Genomic DNA, 9274 nt, shown 5'->3' with positions numbered 1-9274 from the left:
TAGATAGCTAGTGGGAAGCAGCCCCATAGCACAGGGAGATCAGCTCGGTGCTTTGTGACCACCTGGAGGGGTGGGATAGGGAGGGTGGGAGGGAGGGAGATGCAAGAGGGAGGAGATATTGGGATATATGTATATGTATAGCTTATTCACTTTGTTATAAAGCAGAAACTAACACACCATTGTAAAGCAATTATACTCCAATAAAGATGTTAAAAAAAAGTGATCAGAAACAACAAATATAGTTTTGATAAAAAATTATTAAACATAAAAATATAATCTTAATGGAAATGCACTTCTTAATAAGATAGGTTAAATTATTTTTACACAATCAGTTTATGTATGCATGAATGAATGGTCCTTATCCTTAGGATGAAACAGGAATCAACATAAATTCACTTCCTCTGTTCTATTAGTATACTAAGAATACTTGTCACTTAAATAAGAGGGGAATAGAAGTAGCTTTGTTATAAAACTGCCACCCAATTCTTAGAACGCTTTCTAAGTTATATGACAAAATTCCAATAGTGATCTATTGTCAAAAATTATTTTTAATAGTCTATCACTTGGTAATGTGTTTAGGTCCTCCTTCACTTATATCAATTGCAAAAATTAGAAACCCCTGAAATATAAAGAATATCGTTGTCCAGCCTTAAAAAGTCATTCACTTTCTCAATACTTTTACCAATACTTTAAATTAGTCTTTGGTTGGCACTCTGGAGTGTGTTAGACCCCAGGGCAATGAGCCATAATAAGATTCAGTATGAGAGCCTTTCTTCTGTAAAAAGAGAAAAGTGCTATTGCAAAGGGAACCAGCCTCAATTACAGGTTTGCTCTAGGCAGTCCATTTTTAGGAAAGAGAGCTCAGTGAAGCTGAGAGTCTAGAAATTAATCCCCTTAAACTTTGCTTGAATTTTCAGTACCTCCCATCTGCCGTAGTACACATGTGTAAATTTGAAGACCACTGCTCAAAATCACTATTGACCAAAACTTTGGGGAAGTTTCTACAGTGCAGCATAATGGGGACTATCTTAGTTAAAATCCTGGCTCGTCCACTTTCTAGCTGTTCGATTTTGGGCAAATTACTTAACCTCTATGTAAAATGGAGATTAAAATGGTATATATCTCAGTTACTGTGAAGAGTAACTGAATTAACATGTGTAAAGTGCTTAGAATAATGTTCACTACCATCATTATCATCATTATTACCATCATCATCATCACTATCCTAGAAATGACTGGTGATCTGGAAAGAAGAAGGAAGAATATGATTAAAAGAGGAAGAAAGGAAAATGGCAGATGTGAATGTGTGTTTGTGCACATGTACTGTGATGTAGGTGCATATCAGAACCTAGAAATAACTAGAAAAGTTCCATTATTCAAATGCAAGCTCCTTGAAGGTAGCTGATACTGTCCCCATAGCCTAACCCCACTTTGTCCTCCTTCATATTTCTTAGCTCATTGCTGTATCCACAATAGACTCTCAATAAATATTCAATAAATTGGTAACAGAATGAGGAGAGAAAATCAATGCTGGTTAAGTCACAAGTTATGGAAACAAATTGTTAAAAGTAGTGCAAGTCTATCCATTGATAGTCATGGTCCTGGAAGACTGGTGTTTTCTCCTAAAACTGATTTTCAGGATCCTGCCCCACTCCATCCATTTATTCTTGCCAATTCATTTCTCTGACCTAAGCCTCACTGCATAATTTGCAGGTCCCAGTGCAAAATGAAAATGCAGAGCATCCTGTTCAAAACACAGGAAAAAATGCTTGTGCTAAACAATAAAGCCTTTTCCTTTCTTCTGCAGTTTCTCTCTAGGCTTGCCATGATTTTTTTTTTTAATCAGTCATTTAATGTCATTCTAAGCAAAGAAAAATTAAAATTTTAAACTATTAGCATAAATGTTACTGTTCATGTTTATATTGTGCAATGTTAGTATTAAATGCAAATATAAGAGCAGTTAACTCATGTAGAATCACTGAAATCGCAATTTGTATTTCATAGTCTGTACATTCATGTATATTTCCGTTCTTACCAGAAAAATGGAAACACTGTAAAAACTAACTCAACTGTTTTCATTTCACTTCTTGATACACATACATTCTACCAACACTCTCCCTTTTGCTTACTGATGAGTTTGGAAGGTCTGAGAGAAAAGAACAAATAACTATGGGTTGTCTCATCTTTCCCTTTCTATGTCATCATTTTCAGCATAAGTGGTTGGCTAATGCAGGGAAATAACGTGAATAAAAAAGGATATGGTAGAGCTCCTTGGTCATTTGTATTTCTTAGGATGCCATTGCCTTCTTTCTGCAGTCAAAGTTCTAATTCAAATAGAAACATAGCCTTTTGGGGCTGATCAGTCGTAGATGTAGCCTATGTACCTTATTTTCACTTTGAGTCTCACTGAACTCCCAGGCAGAGTGGGTCCACCAGAATTCTGTGCTCATGGGGTATATTGAACACTATTCATGAATGAGGACACAAGGAATGGCAGACAGACAGATTGTGTATGCCTCTTCTCTGCTCACAGGCATGCTCCATTGTCCCATCAGACTTCACTAACAAAATAAAAGATCAAAGATAGAATGACTAAGAATTTCAAGACAGCAACTTCAGAGCATGAAACCAAGTGCAAGGCCCTTCTGAGCATGGTGCCCTAAGTGACTGCAGCAGTCACACACCTGTAAAGTTGACCCTGCTCTGAACTCCTCAGTTCCGATCTCTCTTCCATGGATATATGCTCAGCCTCACTGCTTTCACAGTTGACTGAAAAGAGCTGTGTTGTTGGCTTACCCATTTGCAGTACCAACACAAGTCCATCACTAATCAGCATAGTTTGGAGCTGCTGGAGTTCCTTTGTTAAAACCCTTGTTCTGTAGCTTTAAGTTATGCTGAGACTTCACCTGGTTATGAATCTGTAGGGAACACAGATATAGGCCTCCAAGATCTCCCTTCAAGGAAGGGTTTGTTGCCCCAGCTCTCAGCTCCTTTAGGATCTGCCTGAGAAAGGATTGTCTAAACAGGATCTATTGCAGAAAGCCACCTTTCCTAAGTTCATACCTTTCCTGGGCCAGCCCACAATCAATGACTGATCAAAATTGGGGTATAAAGACTGACATCCTGGTCCAATGCGGGTAGAGTTGCCAGACAAAATATTGCATGGGACAAATATTACTTGGGACATACTTATACTAAAAAGTTATCTGTTGTTTATCTGAAATTCAAATTTAACTGTGTACTCTGTATTTTAATTTGCTAAATCTGGAAATCCTACATGGGGGACAACTCCGAGGGGCTCAATAGTCTCTACAGGCATCTGCAAGATAGTCCCAGGCTCTTCCAGGCCTGCTTTGTTGTTCAATTTCTCCCTTTGCCTAATCCTGCTCCCTTCCCTTTTTAAACAAATACCTCCCATGCCAAATCCTATCTCAAAGTCTGCTTCTAGAGAATCCAATGTATATCAACATTGATATCTAAACCTTGACAAAGGCATCTTGTGATCTCTTGAGAAGGTTGCTCAGTCAAATCTGAGCACAAATACAGGATCATTCACCACCTACTGGTGCCTAGCAGCTCCTGGGACAGATATTGAAGCTACCCAGAAGAAAGGCTTCAGAACAAAGATAACAGGTTTCACAATTGGATTTTATGACTTTCACATCACTATGAATACTTATTTACACACACACACACACTTGTCCATTTGTAACAGAAGTTAGCAAAAGATGTTTAAATAAAGTTTTAGCCTAAAGCAATTGATAGTTGTACTTTTCCTGATTTCTCAAGGTTTTAAAAAAATTAGGCAGGAAGTATAAATAAATGAAGACACATTACCTTAAAAAGCAGATATATGAACCTTTAAATTTCTGTGTTTTTGGTTAAGAATCAATAAATGATCATGATTAAGTATTTGGCTTCTGAAGTTGGATGGAGATGAATACATATCCTGAGTTTGCCACTTACTAGCTGTAAGACTTCTGGCAAATTATAACTTTTCTGAGTCTCAGCATACTCATTTGCAAAATGGTGATAATAATCATACTTACTCCAGAAGGTTGTCATGTGTTTTAAAAGAAATAAAGCATGTAAAACACTTAGCTCAGGGCTTTTCCCATAATATTTTTATTAATAATATTTTTTATTGTTAAAAGAAAGGGAGAGTCTTTCTTAGTGCTGGGTTCCTAACTGGCAATAACCATGAGGGGGCGAAGTATATTTTCTTGGCTATATTAATATTTCACTTAACCTCTTTATTTTACAGAAGTCTTATTATATTAATACAAATCCCCTGCCTCTAGCAAAAATGCCCCAACACATACTGAGTTGAAAAGGTTATCTATATTACAATGGTTATTAATATAGGGACAAGAGTTATTTTTATTTTCTTCTCAATATAACTGTAGGAGCATTTTTTAAAGACAGGATGCTAGTCTAACCAAGAAAATAAGCCTAACTGATTAATGCCTAATAGTAACCAGGTAGTAGACTCGATTCTTCCTTTCCTTTAAAGCAAAGACACATTTCTTTCCACATTTTAGTATTTCTTTTTTCTTTACTTGATATATGTATATATTGTGAAAAGATTTCCCCCATAAAGTTAATTAACACATCCATCACCTCACAGATTTACTTTTTTGTGTGTGTGGGAACATTTAAGTTCTACTATCTCAGCAAATTTCAATTATATAATACAGTGTTATCAACTATAGTCACCATGTTATACATTAGATCTTTAGAACTTATTCATTTTATAACTAAAATTTGTACCCTTTTACTGGTCCCTATTTCCTCCACCCCCCAGCTGCTGGCAACCACCATTCTACTCTATGAGTTTGACTATTTTTTGTTGTTGTTCCACATATAAGTGAGATCACGCAGTATTTGTCTTTCTTTGTCTGGCTTATTTCACTTAGCATAATGCCTTCCAGGTTCATCCATGTTGTACCAAATGACAGGATTTCCTTCCTTTTTAAGGCTGAAAGACATTCCATTGTGTGTATGTACCAACTTTTCTTGATCCATTCATTCAACGACAGACACTAAGGTTGTTTTCATACCCTGGCTATTGTGAATAATGCCACAGTGAATATGGGAGTACAGTTATCTCTTCAAGATAATGGTTTCCTTTCTTTTGGATATATACCCAGAAGTGGATTGCTAGATCACATGGTAGTTCAATTTTTCATTTCTAGAGCCAATATTTCTTAACTGCACAAATATGGTAGCTCATTTCCAGGGAAATAGTGACAAGGCAGATTGGGAGCTCTTGGTTAGTGTGGGTTGGTCACAATGAAAGGTCACCTGAGAGAGTTGCTAAAAAGTATTTGTAAAACTGTGAATTAGTGCCTTTTAAGTAGAAGCATTGCAGTCTTAATGGATTTGTTATTGTCTTCAGGATAGATTTTTCAAGTCTGCATAAAATGTGAAGGTTTGAGAATTAAAACTCTTACAATTTTCATAGAAATCCTTTGATGGGGTCTGGAGAGAGATTGATATCCCTATATTAAATAGGAAAGAACAGAAGCTAGGGGAGATTGCTGTGTGGACAAAGAATGCTGCCTGCCATTTCAGTAAACAAAGGGTGTTGCAGCCATCAAGCCCTCAGCCACTGCAGCCGCCCCCCTACCCAGTGGTGCACCCTGAGGGGATTCAAATGGAGAAAAGCAGGATACTGGCCCTAGACAGTTAAGGTACATATCAAAGGAATCATTTCAGTAAGCCCAGACTCTTGCATCTTCCCATATATAGAAGGGCACTAAAATCGTTAACTTAAGATGTCTGGGTTTGTTCATTTGTTTGTTTTTTATAATTAGCTGTAATCTTTTGATGTTCAACTACCTGTTCTTTTGGGGGGTTTTTTTGGGGGGGGTGTTTTGGGGGGGCAGTTTGCAAAAACTCCTATATATCCTGGATTCTCCCTTATCTCTTTGGAGCAGTCCCTCAGAGCTATCTGAGAGGCTGTATCCCGGGCTTAAGTCCTCAGTAAGTCCACAGAATAAAACATAATTCTCAACTTTTAGGTTGTGATTTTTTTTTTTTTCAGTCAACCGCTACCTCAAGTAAGCTCCATCAGTCTTCTGATAATTAAGATTACAGTCATCCCCTATCCCAGTCTTTGCCCGGTCTGCTTGGTCAGAAGAAGCACTTGGTGTACTGCCTTTGGAGATTCTCAGATGATGGCTAGGAATTTACATTTTTAACATGTGTGTCAGGTGATTCTTATATGAGACCAGTTTGGGGAACCGCTACCCTCCTTTATACTCCATTTTGTTTTAATAAATAGCTCCCTTTGGCTCAAATTTAAGCTACCTCACAATCACACAGAAAAGTTTTATACCTCATAGAGACTAGCTCTTGTCAGATGGAATCAATTGAAAAAAGGAATAGAGAGGCAGTTGAATTTAACAATAAAGAGAATCCAGTGTTAAAGACATAGGCCTTTAAACAAGTCTACAAATCCAAGAAAACATCTGTACTGGGAAGGGAAGTAGAGCTACCCTCACAAGGGTTTGCAGTGGGTAACTCTTTATGCTTTCATGATTTTATTTGTTCATGCTTTCATTCGTTCATTTGCTCATTCATTCAACAGACATTCACTGGGCATTTACTCCACACCAAGAGTTATACTGAGAATTGGGGAACAAAACCAGGTGTATTAAAAGATACTTCTACTTCAAAACATTGCCAGTGGCCAGCCCCATAAGATGAACTAGGTCCATGTATTCCTAGAGTTTTTTCGCTAAAGTGCTCTTTAATTCTTAACTGTGATACCCAGAAAAAGATGGAGTTTATCATAACACATGCATTGAAAAGAATCTCTAGCTATTTATCCCAGTTTGTTTTTTTTTAAAAATAGAATATGCTAAGAAATTTATTGGCTAAAGTAATATCTCTATTGTACTATAAAGGTATTGTTTTTCCAAGAAAATCAATCAAATGCTTTCATAACTTGTTACTAATAACACTAATATAGAAAAATGGCTAAACTAGTTTGGGTAACGTCCCAAAATAATTGGGTTTTCCAGGAACATTCCAGAAGATAAACAGAAAGATCAATAAGTCCTGAGGTTACAGGAGTCATTATTGATTTATGACCTTGCTTACTTCCCAGCAAAATAATTGCTACAGAGAAGTTGACTCATGTTTACAAATCAAGATAAACTTGTGAGAAGGTCTTTCTTAGCCCAAAGTTTAAACATTAGAAAGAACAAGTGATTTAAAAAATCGCTTACTATTGTGCTGAAATTCATAATTAGTAATACCTACCATTCATTGAGTACTTAGTTTATGGCACATGCTTTATGTAAGTATAACATTTCTTTAAATTATCAAAACAATCCTGCAACAAGAGCTATTATTATCCTTAATTCATAGGTTAGAAAAATTGAAATTCAAAAAGTCAAGTAACTTGTCCAAGGTCACATATACCACCCAGAAAGTTGCAGAGCCAGGTTTCAAACTCACTATTCTTTTTTCATGTTTTGATGTTTCTAAAGATCATACAGGTTTGGCCTAGAATTAGCAGACTTTAAGATACTTAAGATGCTTGGCAGACACAATCAATTATTTGCATATTTATGTCATCACTGCAGCTATTACCTGACAGTGGAATTCCCATCACCATTTCCAGAATACCAACATTCCTGGGAAGGTATATCTGAACAGGGACGATGATCAAGCAGTTAAAGATTCATGAGAGTAGACCACGTGTGGTTTGATCAGTGAGAGTATTGATGCTAGTATTGATTCAATATTCAATATTAATTCAAATCTCCTCCTGACCAAGGATTTCCTTTTTAATTCATTCCTTTTTAGTTATGCACAACTTTGTATGGTTATCCTTTCTTTAGAGCCCACTGAGTTCTGCTTAACTTCTCCCAACCATAGGCAAGCACGCTGGAAATCCCACTGACTCACAGCTTTAATACTTAGATCAGTTTGTATTCCAATAAGATAAGTAACGAATTTGTGTGGTTGACCTTGTTTCACTGATATACATCTGATACGCTAAGAAATTAGATGGCTTTCTGAAAGTCTGAGGCAAGGGTGAACATAAAGTGAAGTCTTCATCTTCTCTCCATTCACTAACGAGAGCCTTTACATGGCCTGCAAATGCTTTGCAGCCATCGTGATAGGAATGATATGAGTCTAAAAGAGAAGAAGCTTCATTCACATGGTACCTATTCCCTTATCACTCATCACTGATGATTGGCTGAGTACAGGAGCCTATACCTCTTCTACATTATCCACAGTCCAAAGGAGCACAAGACTGGATATTTCAAAAGAAAGAACAAAGACTTGGAGATGGGTTGATTTCTCAGTTTCTACATTCTCCACTCCTTGAAATTCTTGCCTTCCTTTCCTCTCATTTTTCAGGGACAAGAAGAGACCAGAGATACCAGGGCCATGAATGGGACTTTAGAGAACTATGTATCAAGAATCACCAGTGCTTTGTGCCAAGGTAAGGACAGGATGGCAGATGAGTTACTCTATGACTTTTCATACACTTGTTTTACATAAAGATGTAAGTTGCCTGTCCTCCATTAGACTTTAATATCACTGAAGACAGAAACTGCATCTGTTGTACTTACCATTTTATCCCTATCATCTCAAATAGTGCCTGACACATAATGGACAATCAGCAAATACCTGTTTAATGAATGAATACAAGAGAAAGTTATCATAGCCATTCTCTACAAGCATTCCCCCCACTCCCTAAGCCAAGCAAGGCTGAGTGGTAAATGGGAAGGACTCAGAACTTGAATTTCCAGATTCCACCATCATTCTATGGGAGAAGCAGCAGAATTAACTTGGCCTTGGATCCTCTTCTTATAACCTCCATGGGAGGAGGGTGAGGCACTGTGCAGTTTATTTCAATTACCTAAATGTGGATTTATCATGAAGCTAATAAGGTTTACAGAGTTCCCTTCCAAGGCCATAGAAGAGGCCTGAGAAGTATATTCACATCATGTAGTTTTGTAAAAGTTACAAAATGAGATATTTTAATCATAGTTGGTTAAGATCACTGACACCTTTTATGACAATTTTCCTTCTGTCAGGTAGCAATGGAGTGGCCACAGACATTTTTGGGGATTCTGTTAGAGGGAACCTGAGTTGGGCTTAATTTTAATGTAGAGTTAGTGAAGTATATTTATGTGGGAAACAGTCACTTCTGTGTAGAGTTAAGGTATTGTTAGCCAATCAAAGGTAAGAATGGCTTCCAGAAATACTCCGGTCACTCTTTATGCCAGCTAACCCAGCATCACTATGC

Source organism: Balaenoptera musculus, chromosome X (genome assembly GCF_009873245.2).
Source record: "Balaenoptera musculus isolate JJ_BM4_2016_0621 chromosome X, mBalMus1.pri.v3, whole genome shotgun sequence".
NCBI lineage: Eukaryota > Metazoa > Chordata > Mammalia > Artiodactyla > Balaenopteridae > Balaenoptera > Balaenoptera musculus.
The sequence above is the reverse complement of the archived record's forward strand: the minus strand, read 5'-3'. Positions refer to the sequence as shown.